At 38.9% G+C, this 24,587-nt stretch overlaps 1 protein-coding gene across 1 annotated transcript in view; it reads right to left on the bottom strand.

The window, feature by feature from the left end:
- Positions 1–24,587, bottom strand: part of LOC136857547 (carbonic anhydrase-related protein 10) — a 679,439-nt gene that overhangs the window by 592,433 nt on the left and 62,419 nt on the right. The gene's annotated exons all lie outside the window — the stretch shown is intronic.

The raw sequence follows: 24,587 nt of genomic DNA, 5'->3' as shown, positions 1-24,587 counted from the left end.
TTGAAGAAATGTGTGAAGAAACGACCTAATCGTCAACATTGAACATTTTTGGCATTTGTTCTGTCATCTCAGTTAGTCTAACATCACGGAATCTCTTGGTAGCCAACTGGATCTTATACGTGTCTTAATGAATTGTGTGTGCCTCAGGGTTGGTTTGGATTTTGAATTATTATTGCATGTCATAGTTACGGAAACGCGAATGCATTTGAAATCCTGCATTAACGGCTACCACCAATGTGAATTATTTATTAGAGAGAAAAATGTATCTATCCAACTAAATAAGTTACAGAATACAACATTTTAGGCCCCTTTAAATAATAATCATTATAATCAATTCTTCCTACAGCACATTCAGAATAAAATATTATATTTAGCAAATATTGAAATGCCATTTTAAATTGTGTTTAGTTATTAAAACTACCTTGAGAAACAAACATAAAGTTTCTAGGATACATTATCCACTATACTGACAAAGGGAATACAAGATGTTCTTCTAACTGATAAAATGTTTACTAATATTCTCCTGGGACTGAGTGTATTTCATGTATAAAAGGTTTAACTAAGAACATAATCTGATAAGCTGAGTGACATGGCTTACGTTTGAAGATAATTAACTAATAATCAATTATCTTTTATTGTTCAAGTTAAGTTCACATTAAAGTATCCTTGAATCGCCTAATACATGTAGACCGGGTACTTCTATAGGAGACTGAAATAGAGAGTGAATACCTGATCCCAATATTCTTCCTAGAAACAATCTTTATTTCAAGAAAGTGAACATTTGACCATTTTTGTGCACATGTCTTCAAGAGATAAAGTTTCGAAAATGTGGTAGATGTAGCATATTCGCCTGTTTTACGGAGATCTAGGACTCGATATCTCGCTTCTTCAAGATTGCAATTCCGAACTGGTGGCTGGAAGAGGGTTTATTCGATCTTCTTAACCCACCTGGGGAGTTGTATGATATGAGAGTCAGCGTACCCAGTCATGAGATACATGCAGTACGGCTGAGGAAGTCTACGTAATGAGTACATGCACAGTCTGTTCGAACCCCACTGACGGCAGGCGTGAAGATTGTTATCAGTGGTTTCCTATTTTCACACGAGGAAAGTGCTGGGGCTGTTCCTTAATTAATGCCACGGCTACTTCCTTTACACTACTAGGCCTTCCATATACCATCGCCGCTGACCTATCTGTGTCGGTGCGACATACATCAAATTGCAAAAAGAGAAAAAAAAGAGTACATGGCACTCTAATATCTGCAGGTTATCCGACTGGGTAGCAGTCGTATTGGCAGGCTAAGAATCATAATGAACTATATGTGATTCAGTATGGTTTGGGTTTGAATTATTACTGCATGTGATAGTTCACGACACGCAAGAGCACTTGAATATCATCAGAGTGAATTATTTATTGATCTTTCATGAAACAATCCTGATGGTAAATCTCAATAGTCCTTATGTAGATAGGAATAAATTTCGAAGGGCAAGTGTTATAGTTTTCACAATAGAGGTGATTTATGCAAGTTCTCGATGTAGATCCCATGGAACCAAACAAAAAATCCTTTCACCTCACAGGTATTTGGGGGGGATGATGTCTGATATACTTTTCTTTAGTTAAATAAAACATGCTTGTTATATTTCTTTTAGTTCTCTTTAAATATACACTCATGATAGTAAATCCAGAACACCTTGATAGTAGAGATAGGAAGTTCATATTCACAGGACTTGTGATAAGTTCTGAAGGAATGATTAGCATTTGAACCATGTCGGCCCTCAGGTTCAAGGTTCACATCGATATCTCTGCGCACCACCACCGACTGGTAAAATGTGCCTGCAGCTCTCGTTGTCGCTACAAACCGAAGGTAATGGATCAGTGTAACTTGAGCAGGCGTGTAGGAAGCCTCATAGACGTACCGAGAACCGTACCGTCAAATGAGCTAGTTTGAAAGAGGGCGCATTATTGGCATGAGAGAACGTGATGAACCCATCCGGGAAATTGCTGCTCGTGTGTGACAAAGTGTGTCGGCAGAGCAACGAGCGTACACAAAATTGTTCACAGAAGGCCGTAGCATAAGACGAAGTGGGTCTGATCGCACCACACAGACCACCCCTCGTGAAGATCGACACCTCATCCGAATGGCATTGCAGGAGAGATCTGCGTCCTCCTCGGTTCTTGCACAAGAGTGGAACAGTGTAACACATAGTACACTATCAGGAGTGACAGTCCGTCACCGTTTATTACGGTCTGGGTTACCGGCGCGACGTCCACTTCTCCGCCTACCTTTGACAAATGTGCATAAAATTCCTAGAGTGCAGTGGTGTATGGAACGACATCACTGGGGACAGGAATGGCAGGAGATAGTGTTTTCAGAGAAATACAGGTTCTGTTTGTTTGAAAATGATGGCCGCATTTTGGTTCGCCGCAGACAGGGAGAGAGGCATCGCACAAGACATATAACGCCAGTTCAAGACCTTATGGTATGGGGTTCTGTTGGATATAACCACAAATTACAGTTGGTGCGTGTCCGGGGCACTGTGACCAGTTTGACCTACGTGAATGGCATCCTGCAACCCGTAGCCATATCATTTCTGCACGAAACCGCAGACGCCATATTTCATCAGGACAATGCGCGACCACATGATCCTGCACGAACACGTGCATTCTTGTTGTTAAAGGATGTCAGAAAGTTGCCCTGGCCCGCCCGATCACCGGACGTGTCGCCAATCGAAAATGTGTGGGATTTAGTAAAACGACGGGTGTGGCACTGTGACCCAGTGCCAACCATCAAAGATGAAGTGTGGAACCAGGTGAATGCAGCATGGAAGGCTATACCGGCTATACCCCAGTCGCCATTCGCGCCTTATACGCATCGATGCCATCATGAATGGAACAAGTTATCAGTGCCCAAGAAGGACCCCGTGCATATTAGGCAAGAGGACACATGCTGAACCTGGGTGACTAAAATGCTAATCGTTTCTGCAGAACATACTAATGAATATATCCTGTGAATATAAACTTCCTATCTCTGGTCTTTCAAAGTGTTCTGTTTTTATAAGCATGAGTGTATACCATACAGGCGTACAGAGAAAAATTCGATGGAAAATATTTCTAATAATAATGTTAATTATTAAACATTCTTAGGATTTTAATAACAGTCATTGTATCATAAGTTTGGTGGCAGAAGTGATTTAAAGTTTAGGAAGGAATTTATAATTCCTCATATATTCTACTTCTGATTTTCAATGGAATCGAACTCAAAATCTTAGATCTAGGAGGGTGATGACTAACCGACTATATCACTTTAGATGGTGTAAATATTATTGCTTTGTATTTTCAATAAAATCGTTTTAAATGTTGTTAAAGAAAATTCGACAGCAATACTGAAGTAACTCCTTTATTGAAGCCGGAAGATGTCCAGTATTTCTCATTATAAGAGGTATCAAATTAAGGCTCATCTCAGGTGTAAAATTAACAATACTTTCATTAAGTCTGCCGGTGGGGAGATATGAGAAATGGGCGGAAGCTTTTATAAAAGAGAGAATAGATGCGTCACTGTACCTATCCAAGGGGCGATACGCATCTATTTTCCTAGAGCACTCTTCCTAATTTAAATAGACTGAGCATCGTAATACATAAATGAATGTATTACCTGAAAGTATGTCTGTTAAGAAAAGACAAATACATCGACACAAAAGTACATACACGTATTGAACTTCATGATAAGTGTACACTACATATACACACTGAGTGGCTATAACTAAATCTACATTACTTCATGAACATAATACTCATTTATGCATTGATTTATCCAAAATCCGTTCCTAAAAAATGAGAATAGTTAACGAGATACGCAAGTAAAATGTTAGGAACATTGTACGACGACTTTTTATCGTATGTGTTACAATGCAGCATGTGAATTTTATTAGGGGATTATCAACGGTCTAAAAGTAAAACTTACAAACAGATACAAACGGCAATATATCACCTTGCCACTGTCGCAGTCTCCATACATTCACTGCTCAGATTTTTACAAATGTTCACGGATGACATTACAAGCCAATTTTTCACGAACCACAGGAATATTACTCCCTTTCCTCTTTTCTTTTGTGTTACTCCTTTCCTTTTCTCCCTTACCTATCGTCGTTATAACAAGTTCTTACAAACTAATGAAGAGTGGGTCTTTTTCATCATCTTAAGATGTAACTTTGCAGACTATTGATAATTTCCTAATAAAGTAGTGTAATTTTATGTGATGTGTGATTATTACTTTCCTATTCTAATATTTCCTATCACAGAACTCGTCGTCTAAAGTTTACAGTTGTAGGCGTATCTATCGAGTAAATTATGTTTACACTTACAAAGCACAAGGTGCACAGGAAGTGTTACTACTTGTCCTTTACGTATTCATTGAAGGAAATTGTCAATTTGGTGCAGTTTTCAGGTACATTGTCGTGCATTTCAAGTCGCATTTGGTGGTGCCACCTAATTATATGGTGCATGCAGATATTTCTATGGAAACCGTAAATCGTGTAGATATTTCGTAGCTGATGTTGGAGTCCTCCTATACATCTACGTAGAAGATTTCCCTTGGTACCTCTTTAGCTTTCTCTATCCTCTCCTCAATGACTGTGCTGGAGGCAGGGATACATTCTTGTCCCAAGGCTGCTTTTGTGCCACAGTAAGATAAAAGTTTTCCGCTAAAAGGTATGCTAGACTGTTTTGTGAAAATTTTCTATTTTTCTTGGATAAATTCTGAAGTAAAATATTATAACTTGTACTAATGAATGTTGTATTACTTCAATGAAAAATTTTACAAGGGATATGTTCTTGTAACGATGAACGTTAAGTTAAAACCCTTCCAAGCCTCAGGGAGTCCTTGGTTAGTCGTTGTTCTGTTCTTAAGATGATGGGCTGTGCGCAGTTTCCTCAGTGCTCTTCAGCCAGTTGAATACATGACCGGATTCTGACCTATGGGAAGTGTGTATCACTTTGTCCGTCCCGCTCGTAATAAACAACGGTATTGAATTAATACCGGAAATAAAAATTATTTACAGCTGTTCAGACAGAAAAAAAATCTGCAGCATTAGTATCATGTAAACTCTTAGCAGTACCGTGCAGGGAATAAGAAGAAGGGCTTGTCTAACCCTAAGGATTGGGAAGCCAAAGTTTGAGACACTATTCATCCAAGGAAAAATATCACTAACACGATTATTTTCGAAAATGTACACATATCATTTATATACCGGAAATGTAAAAAGGAAGATGGTATGATATTTTGGTTTCGTTTGCGGTACAACAATGAGTTCTTAGTCAGTGAACTATATGTGTTTTTGATTAGCGTTACCTTTATTTAGCTATACACGGATCATAACTATGAAGAGTGGTAACCGTCAAAAAGGTTAGTTCGCGTACTGGCCGTGTGGTGTCGCTGTCGTGGACTACAGCAGAGAGTTTGCACCACAGGATGTTGATGTGATAGTTCTTTACTAGTCCCGACTGGAGGAAATTACGTGCATACAGTATAAGCAGAACTACGGTCTCTGTTTTGAAGGGTAGTTGAATGTCAGTGGCGGAACATGAGAATATCGTACTTTGAGCAACGGGGAAATTTAAACCTGCCAAATATTAGGCAAATCCGTTACCGAAACTATTGAGATGATTAAGTCGAAATCGATCAGATCACCATAATGGGAAGAAGACTTGAAAAGACAGATCAAAATACTATGTGATCCTGGAACTTTTACCGCCAGTCCATGAACATATCGACTGTAGTACGTATATTGGTGCACACTGTGTTGCCTACACTGTAAGCGCCAGTCAGTTCCGTGTAAACCTTAGCACGAGCAACACTTATCTCGAGCAGTGTCTAGAGGTGTGGAGTTTTACAGTGAAGTGGGGAAAGCCTGTTTGATTTAAGTGTTTTGCATGTTATACGCTTAGGTAACTAAAGGCATTACGGAAAGATTATAGTTGAAAGGAGAACTAGAAACATCATTATATTCACAGAACGAAATATTCGAATACTAGCTCCCTACGAAATCCATGAGTGAATTTTTGAAAATTTGAAACTGGATGAAGCGGACATTGAATCACTGCACCTCAACGGAATTTACGGACCAAACTTGTGAGAGTTTTCATATCTCATGGACACATTTCAGACGTTTTGAATAAATACGGGACTATAATTTCAGTAAGTGATGAAACGTGGAGTTACAATTTTCGATATCAGGTAAACAATGGTATACGTGCAGTACTCCTTATGGTTAAAAACATATCCCTTCTCACGTAGACATTGCAGGAAATAAGGCATTAGTCACTTATGATTCCCAAACACCAAACTGTGCCAGGTGCAGTAAGATAGGCCATTAACATACTCAATGCCCAACGCGACGTTTACAAGTACAAATACCTGATAAACCCGACAAGCCAGCCTGGGTGACTTTGCCTTCAGCCTCGGGATAATTTACCGACAAAACGCATACCTCGCACATCAACAGAACTCACCCCAGATTTTACAGAGGAGGAAACACGATCAGATGACTCATATGTAAACACACCGTCCGCACAGCAGGGAGAAATGAGCACAGAAGAGGAAGAGACACAAGTAGACAAGCCGGCACATAACCACTTTGAGGAGACCACAGAACCTGTTTAGGCTATAGATTTACCAGTCGAGCAGTTGACAAGCTCATCGACCTCCCAAAATAATACTCAGTTAAAAGACGAACCGATACTATCAAAGCTACCTTCACTGAAACCGATATACCCTTGTGAATCTGCCAGCGAACAGTTCCCGACACCGGACAGTGAAATGACTGGCTTAAAAAATGGCACCACAACACCGTCATTAGAGACACGTTCGCCAAAATACACAAATGAAGAAGGTAGTTTGATGGAAACCAAAACCACCACTTCAAAATCCATTCGTGGAGTTAGTCAAAGAGATTCAAGGTTAAAATGCCTGGTTGAGGGGAATCGTAGGACGAAAGTAATAAAGTTAATTAAATGTCTTGCGCAGACATAATCTGAAGTATATTGACGTGCTCTCCGATAACGCCAAATGAGTATGGGAGCCGCTAATGCACTCTTAACCTTAACTGTGATGTCAGCAGTTATCTGTTACGGTACTCTGAATGTTAACTGCCTACGAAGTCAGAGCAAGCAGGTATTGCTAAATAGTTTATCAAAGATTACCATTTAGGCGTATTTTTCTTGAAACTTACCATTCCTTGGATCTCAATACAATTATATAGTCAATGCAGGAGAATATTTAAGAACCGCCATAGTCTATAAAGCAGGGCTAACTATCAAACTCAGTGAATGTCACTCAAGAGCGCACAGACGCCAAGGATGGGAAGACTTCATTATGAAGGAATTGCCTTATTTTTCTGCGTCATAATTATGATTATTCTCGGAGGTGATTTCAACTCTGAATTAAATTCAAAATATCATACAGGTGAATTCCGTCCTTCTCCGGCATTAGGGCGAGTATATGGAGAACTTAGACTTCCCACGCATCTGTGATGCGTGGGAAGTTATTCATGGTAACAGAGTCGAATATACTTTCTTCATAGGTACGGCTGATTCACGTATCGACCGATTTTATGTAAATAAAGGCTCAGCGAATCACATCCGAGCAGTAACTGTTAATGTTGCGCCATTCACCGATCATTATGCAGTAGTGATGAAGACTGCGGGGCACAGACATGCGGCACAAATGAGAATGAGTGGAAAATAACCAGTTCCTTACTATTTGACGAAGATTTAAAAATAAATTTTCCCACGCTGGGAATGATCTGGAAACTAGGGTGCGAAGAGGTAGACACAATTCAATCAAGTCTTGGCTATACAAGTTTCAGCCAGCTATTCAGAGCTTCTTCAAACGCAAGGGAGTACAAAAGCCATCAACAGACGCCGTACGTTGCATTCGTATTACGTGATTTTTAACGATCTCGTCACCCGGCTGCAAGCCGGAAATGACGTAACAGATCAAATAATTTGACCGCAGTAAACCGCTGAATTACCTCAATTCAAGAAAGTGCTGTACGAGGAGCAATCATCCGCTCCCGTGCAACATCAGTCATACACGAAGAGAAAGCACAATTGCACCACCTTTCCTCCGAAAGGAATCACATGAAAATAAATACATTCACTCGGTAATTACAGATGACAATAGAATCCTTACCACTACCGGGGACTGCATTACAGAGGCCGAAACATACTTCCAGAAAGCATGTAGTGAAGATGAGGTATGTATACCCGACAAAACAAAATAATATCCTACTCAGATCAAAGTTTTTCTGAGGAAGCAACTAACCCCTGCGATCACCGAGGAAGAAGTTTGGCACTGCGCACTGCAAGTGACAGATCAGCTCCAGGCCTAGATGGCCTCAGCTACAAACTTATACAAAAAGTACTAGATCACCATTGCAGACACGCTTCTAGAATTAATGAACGTTCTATTAAACAACTCACAATCAGACGAATCAAATGGATTCAGCAAAGGCATAACAATTCTCATTCCAAAAATGTCAGTACCCCGAAATTTATCAGACTCTCGTTCTATAGCCTTACTAAATATATAAAATGCTCGCCAACATGTTACGGCTGTTTCTAGAAAACCATCATTCAGCTAGGCCAGACGAGTGGCATTAAGAAGAAAATCACTTTTAATCTCCAAGCAAGTAGAGATGCTATATTATTATATGAACAATAGCACCATAATGACGCAGCAATACTTAATCTTGACTTTGAAAAGGCCTTTGATAGAGTTCGTCATCGTTATTTGTTCACGATTCTAAACAAGTTTGGTATTCCACAGTCAACATGCAGTATCATTAGAAACGCTCAATCCAGAATACTACTGAACGATCATTTCTCTAAACCTAATCCAATACGAGAGACTGTGCGTCAGGGACGTGCTCTATCTATGGTCCTCTTCACCTTAAGTGTATAATCCTTAATTCGAGCTGTCCATCACCTCCTAATTGATGTACCAAATCCCCACAACTTTGGACGTAACCAACACGAAAAACAAGTTCGCCTTAGTATGGCTACCAATAGGCTTTCTTCACTATGCGCAGACCGAGCGTAGGCTGACGACATAATTTTTTTGTTACGGAACCGAGTCAAAGATGATCATCTGATTGGAATAATATCTGTGTACTAAAAATCTACCAACGCGAAAGTGAATTATCAGAAATCTGTCTTTTTACCACTCGGTAAAAATAGAAATTCTCGGTTTGAAATTTACATGTAATTTTCAGGAGAGAGTCGAAAGGATTTGACTACAGTCATTAAGACAGTCTACAACACAATGACGACACATCTCAGGAGGAATCTTAATCTTACACAGAAAGTATGGCATATTAATTCATTCGATATGTCTAAATTATGGTACGCGACTCAGGTCCTTCCCATTTCAGAGAAACATGCACAAAGAATGGAACATGGAATGAGTTATTACCTATGGCGAGGATACATCTATCGTATATTAAGAATCAGCTCAGAAGACCGGTTGACCAAGGAGGCTTAGGGCTCATCGGGGTCTTCAATAATTGTCAGGCTGCGCTTCTAAGATCAATTCTAATGGCAAAGAACGGACTCAGAGATATAAATGATATGTACTTTTGGACGTCAACCCAGACTTCAAGCTTTAAACAAGTACTGCATAGTACTGAATCCTTCTATCGTCATGTGAATCAACAGTGCTTTCCACGCACGAAAATTATCTATATCTTTATTTCAAACCGTCATCTTGTCACACCAAAGATCACGGAAACATTTCTGAATAAAAACTGGAAAAATATCTGGGAGCAGTTCACAACTCACGAGATCCCAACAGACTGGAAAAGTTCAGCATTGATAGCCATCCAAGACGCCATACCTGCCGAGGAGAAAATATTTCGCCATATATTGGTCCAGTCACACTTGTGTTAAAAATGCGAGATTCCAGCTATTGACGCACAACTCCGCAGACTAACACGATGTGGTGGTATGATAGACGTCTAGCAATGGACAATTTATATGGTGCAGCAGTTAACATATTCCAGGAACCCTAATGATATCTACCGTATCATGTTAACTTTGGACGTAACCAACACGAAAAACAAGTTCGCCTTAGTGTGGCTACCAATAGGCTTTCTTCACTATGCGCAGACCGAATATAGATGCTCTGAACAATGTTTTACGCAGTTTCTCCAGATATCAAGGCAAAACTGACATTTTGTAGTAATTCTGGAGCGCAGGAGAAATCCAATGGAATTTATTCTTAATTTGTGATGATAGAGCACGCGTAAATAATATTTTGTTTATGTATGCATTTATTTGTTTCTTCATAATTATTTAATTTAACGATGCAATTGCACAGTAGTTATAGGACACAGACAAAGCTGAATTGCCTTTCGATTCTTTATTTTAAGGTGATAGATCACGAGTGATTTTTTTAACTGGATGTCCTTAATAGTCATGCATCTCTGAAGATTTGTTGATTGTAGTTTTTGTGTCTGATGTTTATTTATAACTGTATGACTGTTTAAACAGCACTGTAATTATTTATGTATCCTCTTCGGCGTAGGAAATAATTTTCTAATCAAAAGGTCAAGTTATTGATCTTAGTACATGATAGTACGCCACGTTGCCTACTCTGTAGGCACCAGGCCACGAACTTATTGACTGCAGTATTATACCGCCAATTTTGACAGTGAGCTCGTTGTTTGCAAGTCACGTATAAATTTATACTTTCAGTTAGCCTTTACGTTACTTTCCTTGCTCGCATCGCTGAAAACGGCGAGTGATGTAAAACACACTAAACAAGTTACTCCAGAGCTAATCGGAATAGTACCAGTACGGTATACGACGAAACAAAGATGGATACCGTTAACACTTACACACGATCGTTTGACTCACACTTTTTTCAATTTCGTACTCATGAGTTAAAACAATAATTTTAATTTGCGAACGGAAGTCACCAAAGAGCATCAGGACTTGTAAATCAGAAGTTCCGGTCAATTCATTCAGCAATCATCATTAGTTTATCTAAAATGAAGGAACATAGTTTCTCTGTTTCATTCCATAAAATGTGTATAAATTACCCAATTCTTTTGTTGCTAGTTGCTTTACGTCGCACCGACACAGATAGGTCTTATGGCGACGATGGGACCGGGAAGGGCTAGGAGTGGGAAGGAAGCGGCCGTGGCCTTAATTCAGGTACAGCCCCAGCATTTGCCTGGTGTGAAAAATGGGAAACCACGGAAAACCATTTTCAGGGCTGCCGACAGTGGGGTTCGAACCTACTATCTCCCGAATACTGGATACTGGCCGCACTTAAGCGACTGCAGCTATCGAGCTCGGTAATTACACAATGAACTGCATATGAATGATTTCTCTAACTGTACTACATTCTAGTATTTTTATAATATTTAAAAATACCTATTTGCGGGATAATTGCTACAATAAGTTTAAACATATGTTTTTCAACCACGAATATCGAAAGTACGTGAAATGGAGACCAAAAGAGGACAAACAGCAACAACTAAATAGTCAAATATAATCACTACCGCTCTGCGTATTTTCTACAGGGAGTTCTATTGTGTATAAAATACAGCATACCTGTACAGGAAATCACAAGGTAAAATTGAAATAATTGATGTCACCACAAAGGAGGAAATCAAATCCCCTAGACACTTTCTCTTCTTTTACAACACAACCATTGCATATGGTAGGCAGATTAGTTTCATCAAAAGAAGTCGATCGTTTGGAGGTTTCATCATAAACGTCGTGTTGTATACAAGCTACAAGTTTATAAAATTCTTCAAATTTACTAACTTTTGAGAAATCGATTTTAAAGATGATTTTATGTTTGTGGAATGGATTACCTATAAAATACCCGTATACTTAGCTAATATAATGTGTATTATTCATAAGTTGCAACAGACCTAGGGATGGTGTCCAGGTGTAAACTACTTCCTTGTCACTGATATTTTTATAATATTAATTTAATTATTTTCCAAGAATCCATCCACGTTTAGAGCCTGAAAGTGCATTATATATTTGTGTGTTAGTTGTAAACTAGTTAAGGATTGTTTATTGGAGAAGTAACTTCGAATTTATCACTACAAATTCAATCAATCAAATGACTCTAAATATTCTGTTTCAATGAGTATATGATGCTGAAATAAAATTAATATCATAACTCTGTGGGCCTATGGAAGAATGTGAGGTAGAACGTATTAAAAATATGTAAATATGAACATTCCTGATGATGTTATGAAGAACTAATACCTACGGAATAACAAGAACAGAAAACATCCTGAAACACCACACATGTGGATATGCAGATTGCTGAAATTAGGGAGAGCAGCAGGGAAGGATAATGAGGAAAATCAATAGTGAACTGGTACCTCCTACTGGTATAGATTTTAAGAGACGTTAGGGAGTCAGTATTGTCCCGCAGGTGTCCTTTAATTTGCAGGAAAGTAACAAAAAGGGAATGGCCACCTTTTAAAGCCCTCATATACTGCCAGATTCAGTGGATAGAGAAGCCGTTATATTAGCAAAAATTAGACAATGTCTAACCTAGTATGCCATTAGTTGCGACTAGTTTGCTGCTGAATAATAATAATAATAATAATAATAATAATAATAATAATAATAATAATAATAATAATAATAATGAAGACGATGAAAAATAAGAATAAACTAATATTATTATTTACATCTGAAAAACTAATGTTGTGGTTTTCATGGATATCAATGTGCCAGAACTTTTCTCACCGAGGTGCTGATAAATTTACCGACACGAAATTGAATTATTACAGCACTTTCAAATAATATGGAACTGATCCGGAATAGAATTCACGAACTCATGCTCAGAATATCTGTGCTGTGCTATCTGAGCGACTCATTCGGGCAGTATCCTACTTATGCATTAATCCGTCATGTTCAGAATAAAGTAGGTATGAGGAATAAATGAAATGCGAAGACACTGTGTGTGTAAATACGAAAATATCCCATTTTAAGTGGTATTCAGATGAAATGCTGAGTTAATTTCTATTCCACTCTATGTTTAGTATAAGAAAGTCCGGATCCTCGGGCGGTCAGTTCGCTCGTCAAGTGGTGTCGGGGCTACTCGCAGGACACAATGGCCTCAATCGTGTGCGAGAATTGAAGGGTCCATGCTCGACAAGTTCAAGCCCCTGAAGATGACCTGACCCAGGCGACAAATATTGACCTTGCATACAAGTCTCGCAGTGCCAACAAAACCACGGCATTGTTTGCACGACCAAATCCACTCAGCTCATCACTCAGTCTATAGACTACGTTCAAACTTCGGAATTGAAGGATTAAGAGAGAGACATTAACTGGAACTGCGACAATATCTGCTTATCTACCATCGCATTATTTATGATATCGATGACTTAGGAAAATACTTAGAGATTATATATATATATATATTGGTTTGAAATGCAGTCCGACTTCTTGGCTGAAGGATCAGCGTGCCAAACTTCGGCTCACATAGTGCTGGGTTCCATTCTTCTAATTCTGTTTCCTGTTTGCCGTAAAACAAGCCTATTCATTAATACAGAACACTAACACTACCAATCACCAGAGAAACATGTAACAATTTAATTCACCCCTTCACATGGAGCTGACACACGAATGTTATCCGGCAGAAAAGAGGGACCATATGACGTGTGAGACTGACTGAATCCCTGACTACACCAGAGTTTGGAAAAAGTGTCCATAAGTCTTATCTGTGTCGGTACGACGGAAAGCCACTAGCAAAAAAGAAATAAAAACAATTGAACAAGTCCTGGGTGTCTTGAGATGTGTCCTATCATTCTATCATTCCTTTTCGTCAAATTTAGCGAAATCCATCTCCTCTAACAAATTCGATTCAGTATCCCTTTATCTCACCTTCAGCATTCTTCTGTAACACCGCATTTCAAAAGGTTGTATTCTCTTCCTTTATGAGCAATCAAGCATGGAGAGAAATACATATTCTGAATGGACTAACACTCGGAAATTAAGATTTCGGGGCTCAAGTGGGACGGTAATGAAACTAATTAGCAGTCATTGTACAGAACTCACGTGGTTATACAAAGAGGACCAGTTCAGAAATCGTGGCCTGCCTTGTCATCAGCCTGTGGGATGATCAGATCCTCAAATAGCGCAAAAATGTAATTCAATTATAAGGAAGCCACAAATACAGAAATGACGAGTGAGGTAGTTTGCAATAGCTTTCCTCACTGAGCTAGACACGAGTAGCACCTTTCACAACATATAGACGAACTAGTCAAGCAATCAGTCACAACTGATATGCATTTAAGGCTGTCGCCCGGGTGACAGATTCTCTGTAAGTTGTTTACTAGGTGTTTCCATAATTATTTCGGAGAAGTTAGAAATTTTTCGAACATCACAATTGGTCAAGTATTCCAATCCCTAATTCCACTTTTCATAAGAGAATGTATGCCCTAACCGTGTTATGTTTCCTTTGGGTTCGCGTATGAAGTGAGATGAATCTTCGTAGTGAGATTTTACGACCGGATGCCATTTCTGACATCAATCTCATCAGAGAAGTTAATGAAATGATTGACGTAATATATCATCGCTTTTACAGCAAATCCTTGTGTCTTTCAACGCGCTTCCTAGCCATTACTTTCCTTAAGACTGGTCTCGCCTCCCAGCCACATATGGATATGTAGTACATCAGAGCAACGTTCGTTGTCTTCATTTTTCTATAATTTTCCGTAAAGGATACTACAACAATACCATCGTCAGTTTTTCTGAAGATGATTCTGTTTCTAAGTGCAAATTTGAAATTTCGCTGTGGAGGTGCCTCCATGGCAGATTCTACAGCAGTCTTCCAGTCAGAGAAAAGGACATCTTCACCCAAATGTAAGTCTTCATCAAACGTAGCAAAAATATCTGTAAAATAATTGTTATTCATATAGGCCTAGAGGATCCGTGCTGTTCCGCAGCATTCGTTATAAACAGGTCAGATAACTCGCCTTGATATGCCTCTCGTAGTCATGTTGTTTCGCCTGCCTTTTCAATGGTTTGACGAACATTAAATAAGAAGAATGTTATGGTATGCCACAGTTCGTAGTCAGAGTTCATCCATTCTGACGTCATCAAGTCGCCTGTTAGGTAAAAGGAACTATCCGTATATTCGTTTATATTATTATGTGAAGATTGGTATTGTGTCGTAGAAGGCAACGGTATATTTAATCTCAGTTCTTATATATAGAACGGTTGTCTTATGGGCTCATAGGTTAGGTCTCGAAGGAACAGACAGAGAACTTTTTAAAAATGCATGGCTTTCACGCTTTCTAGTGTAGCTAAGTTTTCCTTCGATAGGTGTTTCCAGATAAAGTCTAAGGCGTACGTTATGATGGGGTATGTTTGTACGTATACATTTTTCTCTTAGCAGCATGTAAGTTATTAGGAGCGCTCTATCTGCTATATGTTGGCGGCTGGGAGAGATTAGAGAATCAAATAATATTTAGCAAGGAATAGTATTTTTTCGTGATCAGAGGAAGTGTATACTCTCTGGCCTGACAGGTAGTAATCAAACATGGCTGCACGCAATGTCATTTCTTAGAATGGAAATCATATAATTATCAGAATATTAATGAAAGTGTCAGTCACTTAGCAACCTGCTATTGCGGGTTAGGGTAAGCATTCTGCTGCGTTTATTGGGGTGATCTTGTAATGACTTTATTTTATGATTACTCAAAGTTGGCTGAACTTAGAGACCTATCACTGTCTCATGATTCACCGGCAGGTAATTCCGGAGAGAAGCAAATCTGTCCAGTAGAACGAACGGATGGATTTTCCAAATCTGTCTTAGTAAACTCTTTTAATATATATCGTACACGAGGGCTCACACGGTTCTGAAGGAAATGAGATAAATAATTTAAAATGTTTTGCAGTATAATGCAGATTTTCTCATCAACAATACATGCTAAATACAGATTAATGTAAATAAATTAATCGCGTCCGCATAGAGGATGACAATTGAAAGGCAAGGTACATGGCTACTCCATATTTTGTTTGCTTTTGGATTTAACAGGTTTCGCAACTATACGTCATAATTATACTGGGTATCCCACTGTCATCAGTGTCACTAATGATTTCTGATCAGCTACTTTCACAAAGGTAACTGTGGCTTAGCAAATAATACCCATAATGTATTCGAGATAAGTTCCAGGAATCAAATCCTAGATCTCTCATACTTCTGTCAGATACATGATCCACAAAATCAAGATTGAGTTGCTACCAGTTCTACATGGGCGAAAAGTAACACAAGAATATACAGTACTGTAGGGCACGTTCAGTAAGTTTATTTTTGAAACGTAATTATCCACCAAGCAAACTGCTGTAATGGGTTAATTGCTTCCTATGTTCTCCACAATTAAAACTCGACAATATCACCGCATTAAGTAGCATGTTCACCCTTGGTTGCACATTTGGACAAGCCCTTCTCTTATTCTCCCGTCTTCTTCCTTACCAATGGGTATGCTGATGTCTTATAAAGTCTTCCCAAAGTTTTCGAGAAAATAAACTTTACTGGTAATGATCCAATTAATTCCGCTGAAGTGACTTTTTCTTCAAGTTTCTCGTTGCTCTCGTTCTGTGCTCCCCTCTTCTGTGTGCGTCCCACTCCAACCCACCTTTTCTTCTCATCATTTAATACTTTAGTCATTTTAAACTCTTATACTGCTCAATGTGTCTCTTAAACCATCTAATTTGTTATTATAAATTTTGTAAGAAGGATTTGAACGAGTGAAAAAGTGAGGACAGAGAGCATAGGCCTAAATTATTCCGTTTATTGTAGACCTTGTAACAGGAGACACCAAGGTTTGGAGAGCGAATTTCAATCATGTTGTCATTCCCAGTTGCACAGTTATCCTGTCGTTGGCCTTCTGTTTTCAAGTTAGCTGGTTCGTCCTCTGTTGAGGTCGGTAGCATTGTAAGATGCAAAAACTGCGTGTCAACGGCATGTTAAAGAACTAGTGAGGGGCACCGCAGAACCTCTAAAATTCTATAGCAATTGAAGGAACGCTTAAGAATAAGAATAAGAATAAGAATAAGAATAAGAATAAGAATAAGAATAAGAATAAGAATAAGAATAAGAATAAGAATAAGAATAAGAATAAGAATAAGAATAAGAATAAGAATAAGAATAAGAATAAGAATAAGAATAAGAATAAGAATAAGAATAAGAATAAGAATAAGAATAAGAATAAGAATGACCATAGACACCAGGTGCACCAAGTTAGATAGGGCCTATCACTACACCTCTACACATCTACACCTCCAAATACCTCTCCAAGAGCCTAAACCTGAAGCACTACGATTCAGTAGTGAGACTCTCGGTACTCTACGCCTCTGACTGTTTCGTTAATCGAAAGGGTCCGCTCAGGAAACTAGAAAGGAAGATCGTGAGGAGATACTAGGACCCATAAGAGAGGAGGATGGCATGGGCAGACAAAACAACGATCTTTACGAACATCAGGAAGACATAGTTGAGTGTATGAGGACAAGGTGACTGACCTCCTACGGGCACATGAGCCGCCTGAAACCCTGCAGGCCCGCCAACAGAATTCTCACAGTGACAAGTAGAGGAAGGGCTTTCACGACCAAGTGGATCACCTCAGTAAAATCAGACCTAGAGGAACTACAGATCCCATTAGATACCACAGAGAACCGATATCAGTACCGACAGGCCATTCTATAGGGAGTCTTACCACTGACCCTCACAAGCAAAAAGAGTACAGGGACCACCAGACCTAAGTGAACGAATGGAAGGAAGCAGGCACATAGCCAGAAAACGAAAACGTACTGGGCCAAGATAAAGCAGGAGATCATATCTGAAAGTTACAAAGAGCCCCGTGGTCCCTAGTAGGCCAAAACGAACCAATAATAATAATAATAATAATAATAATAATAATAATAATAATAATAATAATAATAATAATAATAATAATACCTGTAGATGGGATAGCAAATATCCAGCGTGGGTAACTCAAACGGTAAGAGCGCTGGCCATCAGATCTCTAGTTGTGATCGATGAAGGGTCAGTCCGGTGGTATTTAAAGATGCTTGGATACGTTAGCTTCGTGTTGGTAGATTTACTGACAACGAAATGAAATCCTCAATGCCTCCGGAAACCGTGAAAGTAGTCAATGGAAGGTATATCCCACAGCATTAGCAAAATTGAATGAGAGTGTTGTTATTGAAATTATCTCGAGCTTCCAAGTATTTACATAGAGCCGTGCACATGTCCCATTTAATATATCTCTCATTTACGAAGGTTCAATCCACGTGGTTTTACTTGCTCCAGGAGAGTGGACGTTATCTGTATTTAGGTTCTGTTTTCGTCCTTCCTCTATTTTTATGTTGTGTTTTACGTAAGACACTCCTTCAGAGTATGACTGATGTTATTCTACAGCATGAATTTATTAAGTTATTATTGTTGTAAGCTGAAAATGGACTGAAGTCTACACTTTTATCCAGAGACTAGTAAAACTTCGTTAGTGAACGGGAAAAGTGATTAAACCGCGATTGTGACAATGCTCTTGCTATCTATTATTTCCTTGAAGACTGGTCACGCCTCCCAGTCACATATTATCTACAGTCTATCAGACCAATTGTTGGTGAGTTAATTTTTATATGCTCATGTGTAAAGGAAAATTAACCCTAAATACGTCATACACTAGGAGCTGGTAAATATGTCATGCAAACGTACATTCCTGCAGTACGGTACAGTAAGGTTCATTTTCGTTTTCACATTAAGACAGGAAAATGAACTCAATAAAGTTTGTTCTAATGGACTGCATATCAATATGCTCTTCAAAAAGGTAAAGAGACGTCTTGTTTATAGCATGAGGTTAGTAGGTGGTGGATACAGTGATGCCAAAAGGTTTGCTTGCGTCATCACTCCCCCTCCAGCACCCTTGTCTCGGAAGGTCAACTGAGTAGAGGAAGGTTCTATTCCCTCCTCAGTCTTCCTCGAAGTGGTTTTCCGTAGTTCCCCGCTTCTCCTCCAGGCAAATGCTGGGATGGTACCTAACAAGGCCCCATCCCTTTCTCTTCCTTGTCAATCCCTTCCAATCTTCCAGTCCCCAATCCAGAAGATAAATGCTGATCATGCTGCAGTCTGTGCCCAAAATTACAGTGGGTCTTCGCCTAATATGGAACCTAATAGAGCAGTAAAAATATTTTCTCGCTCAAGTGAGAGTAGAGGTCTGGAATTTGCAGATTTCTATGGGGATGTGGATTCCAAAAGTTACAAGGCAGTGAGTGATTCCAATCCATACAATAGTAAAGAAGTAAATAAACTGAAATGTGTGCGCCAGTACCAAAAGCGTTTAGGAACAGCTTTTAGAAAATTGTACATCATAATAGAAATATGGGTGGTAGAGGCAAATTAACTGGAGCACTGATAGACGTGTGTCAGAATTATTTTGGAATTGCTTTGCGTTCCAAGGGCAGTTCCGTAAAAGATATGACAAATGCTATATGGAAAACATTGTAACATTTGACTGCCCATAAAGACAGGCTTTCCCATCACAGGTGTCCTATAGGAACAGAGAGTTGGTGCTCATACCAACGACCCAAAGCTGGCAATATACTTGACAATTATAAACATAGAGCAGGAATACCACTAGAAGTCCTATATGCAATGAAGTCTGTGTGAGGAAAGGCTCTGTGATCCAAAAATGTTATCAAAATGTCTTTATGGATTGACTCAAAATACCAATGGGTCATTCAACGCTACGGTGTGGAAGAGGTGTACAAAAGATACATACGTGGGGCTGTTCAGTCTCAAACTGGGTGTCATGGATGATATTTTACACTTTAGTTGTGGAATGAAGGTTGAAATAGAGGTTTCAAAAATAAATATTGTGCCTGGTATGTACTCAGCATCAGGAGTGTCACAAGCTGATGAGGCACGTGTACGCAGAAGTCAGCTTCAGAGCACTGCTGAACAAAGACGGCGAAGGAAGAACCTGAGGGGAAGAAGAAAGCTGAAAGAGGACAAGAAACTTGAAGAGGAAGGTCCCACCTAAGCAGCGGGAGAATTCTAATACTTTCAGGTAAAAAGAAAGAGGTCCAATCATAATACAAAACTTTACACTAATTTACTCAAAACTAAGAATAATATTTTCTTTTCAGGTTCGAACAATAAGTCGAGTTCTAATTCAGAAATCTACCTCAAAAAGGTCCCAAATTGAAGATAACTAATTTATGAATGTCCTGTACTTGAAATGAGAGAAAATTTCCCCCAGCCGAGTACATCTACCCCGGTGGTGGAAGTTGATAAAATTTGTTTAGTATTAAGAAATGAAACGTCAACAAAATAATTTCAATCAATGACCAGGTAACTTGCTTCGATTGTACTTATAACAAGGTTCGTACTTTACGTCAGAATTAGTGGCCAAGACCGCAACACAGCCCTGTTCGAAATTGTTGTGTCTAAACCTTTTAAACGTCAATATTTGTATTCCACGTTTTCAGAAGTACTGGTTAATTACAATGAATCCCTCACTTTGTTGTGCAACTATGCTATCAGTAGCACGTGTACAGAAAAACAAATGCAGTACAGGAAGAGACAGTTGGTGTTCAGATTATCCGTAAACCATTCATAAATACAAAAACAATCGTGAATCTGTGAATGCACGAGTCCAGAGAATGTGACCACCTCCCTATAATGGTATCGTGTTTCTGAAAGCGAGAGACAAGTTTATCTAATATCGATATTATACTCATGAAGCTTTCATTGTAGTCATTGATAAGGGGGTTTCAATCAGTTCCGTTAACAAAGGACGTATTTATAACAACTCATTGTGTAGGTTTAATAGTCTACATGTTGAAACAAGTGTTTTATCTCTAGTAGCTAAAGTCTACCTCGTTTTATTACTGATCGAATTAATTTCTACTTTACCAGGCCAATAGGACGTAACTAACAGCTTAATAATAATGCTATTTGCTTTACGTCCCACTAACTACTCTTGTACGGTTTTCGGAGACGCCGAGATGCCGGAATTTTGTCCCGCAGGAGTTCTTTTACGTGCCAGTAAATTTACCGACACGAGGCTGACGTATTTGAGCACCTTCAAATACCACCGGACTGAGCCAGGATCGAACCTGCCAAGTTGGGGTCAGAATGCCAGCGCCTCAACCGACTGAGCCACTCAGCCCGGCAACTAACAGCTTAAAAATGTGTAGGACAGACTAAGCAAACATCTACATCTATACAGGAAGCGAAGTCCCTTGGAGGAGTTGAAGGCAACGGCTTCCACCATACGAGGATAGAGTGGTTTTCCCTACGCCTGGCCACATTTAGGTCCAGAAATTAAACTGCTGATGATTATTTATAGTGCAGTCATGATGAACTCCAAGATACTGTGCCGGTTCAGAAGTGAAAGTCTCATTTCTAAACCCGTAATTTCTCTGACAAGGGATCGAATTCATGTCTCTCGGATGAATACATTAGGGCAGTGTGCACTTAATTATTATTATTATTATTATTATTATTATTATTATTATTATTATTATTATTATTATTATTATTGATTTTATGTCCCACTTACTACTTTTACGGATATCCTACAGAGTGAGATTTTGGAATTTTATCCTGCAGGAGTGCATTGGGAACTCATTAATTCTAGCTACGCAAGGCTGGCGTATTTCAGCGCCCTTACATACCATCGAAATGAAGAAGGATAGAACTAGAGAGCTTAGGCTCAGAAAGTCAGCACTCAAACATCTGAACCATTCAGTTCATTATTATTATTATTATTATTATTATTATTATTATTATTATTTCGATTTATTCACCTTCATGGCACAGTAAAACAGAACGCGTCCAATAATGAGAATACTATTTATTTTTAATTGTTTGATTTCGTATCAAGGCCCAAGTGATATTTCTGGTGTGCTACAACCAGTTCGACCTTAGCGTAAAAGTTTCCTCGTGTAAATATTGCCTTGTTGAATGTAATTCGACACTAGTGCAACCTTAAAATGGGAGTCCACCATGAGTTCTCCATGGGTTTATATAATGCTTTCCCAACCCGTTTGTCTTGGGTTTAATTCCCAGCTCTGTCACACTCCGCATCGAATAGAAAAGTAAACACGTGAGTTATAAATCTCTGCCATACTAGAAATCCGCGTGCTTGATGGGATTGCACTACGGTCACTTACTGCAGATTTCACCAGAAAACTGGAACGGTAAATGATACTTGCAAATAGTCCAGCTGGTTTTCCTGTGGTCATTCACTATACTGAGTTGAAGTAAAACCTTGTCAAGCGTCTTCCAAGTGGTTAGGAATACTATAGATTCGTTTTATGCCTGTCTCTTGAGGTGTCGAGTATAAACGCACTTTAAAAATAATTCATGCCTAATCTTCTATCTTCTGACTCGTCGAAGCGTTAGAACTTTCAAATTTTCCCTCGGATTAGTGTTAGTGTTAACTTCTCCTCAAAAATAATCACAACCACCACTACCACAACCATCACCATCACCAACCTCACAGGTAAGGGAATGCTGATATTTAAATGTAGATACTTTGTTACTGCTAAAAATAAATTGCGAATGCAAAGGAAAATAGACCTTACAGTACCGGAGTGAAGGAATGTACTGTATATTTGCAAGAAGTATTTACGTACTCGAATAGTACAATGTATTTATTTAAGATTCATTTTCATTTATACGTAAGCATAGGAAAATGAACTCAGCGAAAACTGTTGTAATGGACTGCAGATCCATATGCGGCTGGGAGGCGTAACCAGTCTCAATGATGGACAGGAAGAGCATTGTAGAATACCTCAGAATATAGAGTTGAAAGAGGATACCACTCAAAAAATCGAATCAGATATGGAAATATAGTTGCATACTTACGTTTCAATTGGGTGCGTGTAATATTTAAAAATTATTTCATGATACTGAATGAAAATCCACAGCCTGTTTCCAGTCATTCGACCGGATCAGGAATGGAATGAATGAAGTCCCCCATCTAGCGGCGAGGATAGGAATTGCGCCGGCTGTCGAAACCTGTAGCACTCCTCTGGGGCAATGATTAATGAATGACAGATGATATTGGAGATTGTTGCTGGAATGAATTATGACAGGGAAAACCGGAGTACCCGGAGAAAAACCGGTCCCGCCTCCACATTGTCCAGCACAAATCTCACATGGAGTGACCAGGATTTGAACCACGGAACCCAGCGGTGACAGGCCGGCCCGCTGTCACCTGAGCCACGGAGGATCTTATTTCATGATGCTAACGGATGAAAATAGAGGCTTAAGCATTTGAACCGAGTTTTCGGGTCACTTGAAACTAATTTTTATATGTTTGTAAGTTACAGCGGAACATTCAACAAAGCAGAGGATTAATTTCTAGCAGTTATATGGAATTTCATTGGTAATGGATAGCGGCAGTTTCTTTTTTATTAAGTGTTTAGTTAATATTACTGTATACGACAATATAATATAGGTCATATTTAATAACCTTATGTGGGTTAAAATATCGACATTCAGTAATTGGAATCGCGTGAATAATATTTCCACTGTCGGGCATACGGAATTTTAAATTACAACTCGAAACAAGTACTTGAATATATTCTTTAACAAGCCGTGGGTCCTTCACGCATTGTTCAATTCGTTTCAAATACTGCACATACTGTAACAGATCTCTTTGTCACAAAGTGTACTCCACATAATTCGCATTAGTGTATAAGCTTCTTTTATGAGTATAGAGTGAATTAAGTTAATTTACTATGCAAGTACAAATTATTTTATCATTTTTAGGTCATAGATCTTTCTTTCATCTTTTATTTCAATCCATCCAGTAGTAAGGTGCGAACATATGATATTTGAGACAGATAAAATTGGAAGAGGCTCACCAGAAACGCAGACCCCGTCTATTTGGAAAAATATTGAATGGAAGGAATAAAATAAAATAAGTTGAACATGAATGTTCGAAGATTTACCTGAAGACTTTTCTCGTACAATTCCGTCAGTTTTACACATACTTAATTTTGTGGCATCCAACCAATCCATCCCATTCACAATATCTTATTTTTCATCTTACGACTTTTGTCTGAAGTTCAGGGAATCCCTTAGTTGCCAAACACATCTCTCAAAATTACCATCAACTTCCTCTTCGGTAATTACACCTGAGTTAATCTATTGGAGGAAATAGATTTTATAGTCATTCGATTTCTACCAATATCACATAACTTCCCTCCTTTCTGACATTTTCCCAATTCATTGGCTTCGGCACTTGATGTATATTTCGGCCAGTTTTACGGCAAGATGCCCAACTGCGTCAACTTTATGTTGAGGGACGTAATTACTAGTGAAGTGTGTTATATGTAGATATTAAGATGAACACAAACACCTAGTCTCCAAGCCAGTGGTATTAACCATATGAAGTAAAAATTCCCCGCCCAATCTAGTATCAAACCCGAGGCCCTCTTGGCCGAAGTCTAGTATGCTGACCATTCATCCAATAAAGCGGACATCTAATAATATCTCTTAAGTGTAAATCTGCCTACCGAATGATTGAATA

The sequence above is a fragment of the Anabrus simplex genome, chromosome 1 (assembly GCF_040414725.1).
Source record: "Anabrus simplex isolate iqAnaSimp1 chromosome 1, ASM4041472v1, whole genome shotgun sequence".
Taxonomy (NCBI): domain Eukaryota; kingdom Metazoa; phylum Arthropoda; class Insecta; order Orthoptera; family Tettigoniidae; genus Anabrus; species Anabrus simplex.
This window is presented reverse-complemented; position numbering and strand designations above follow the sequence as displayed.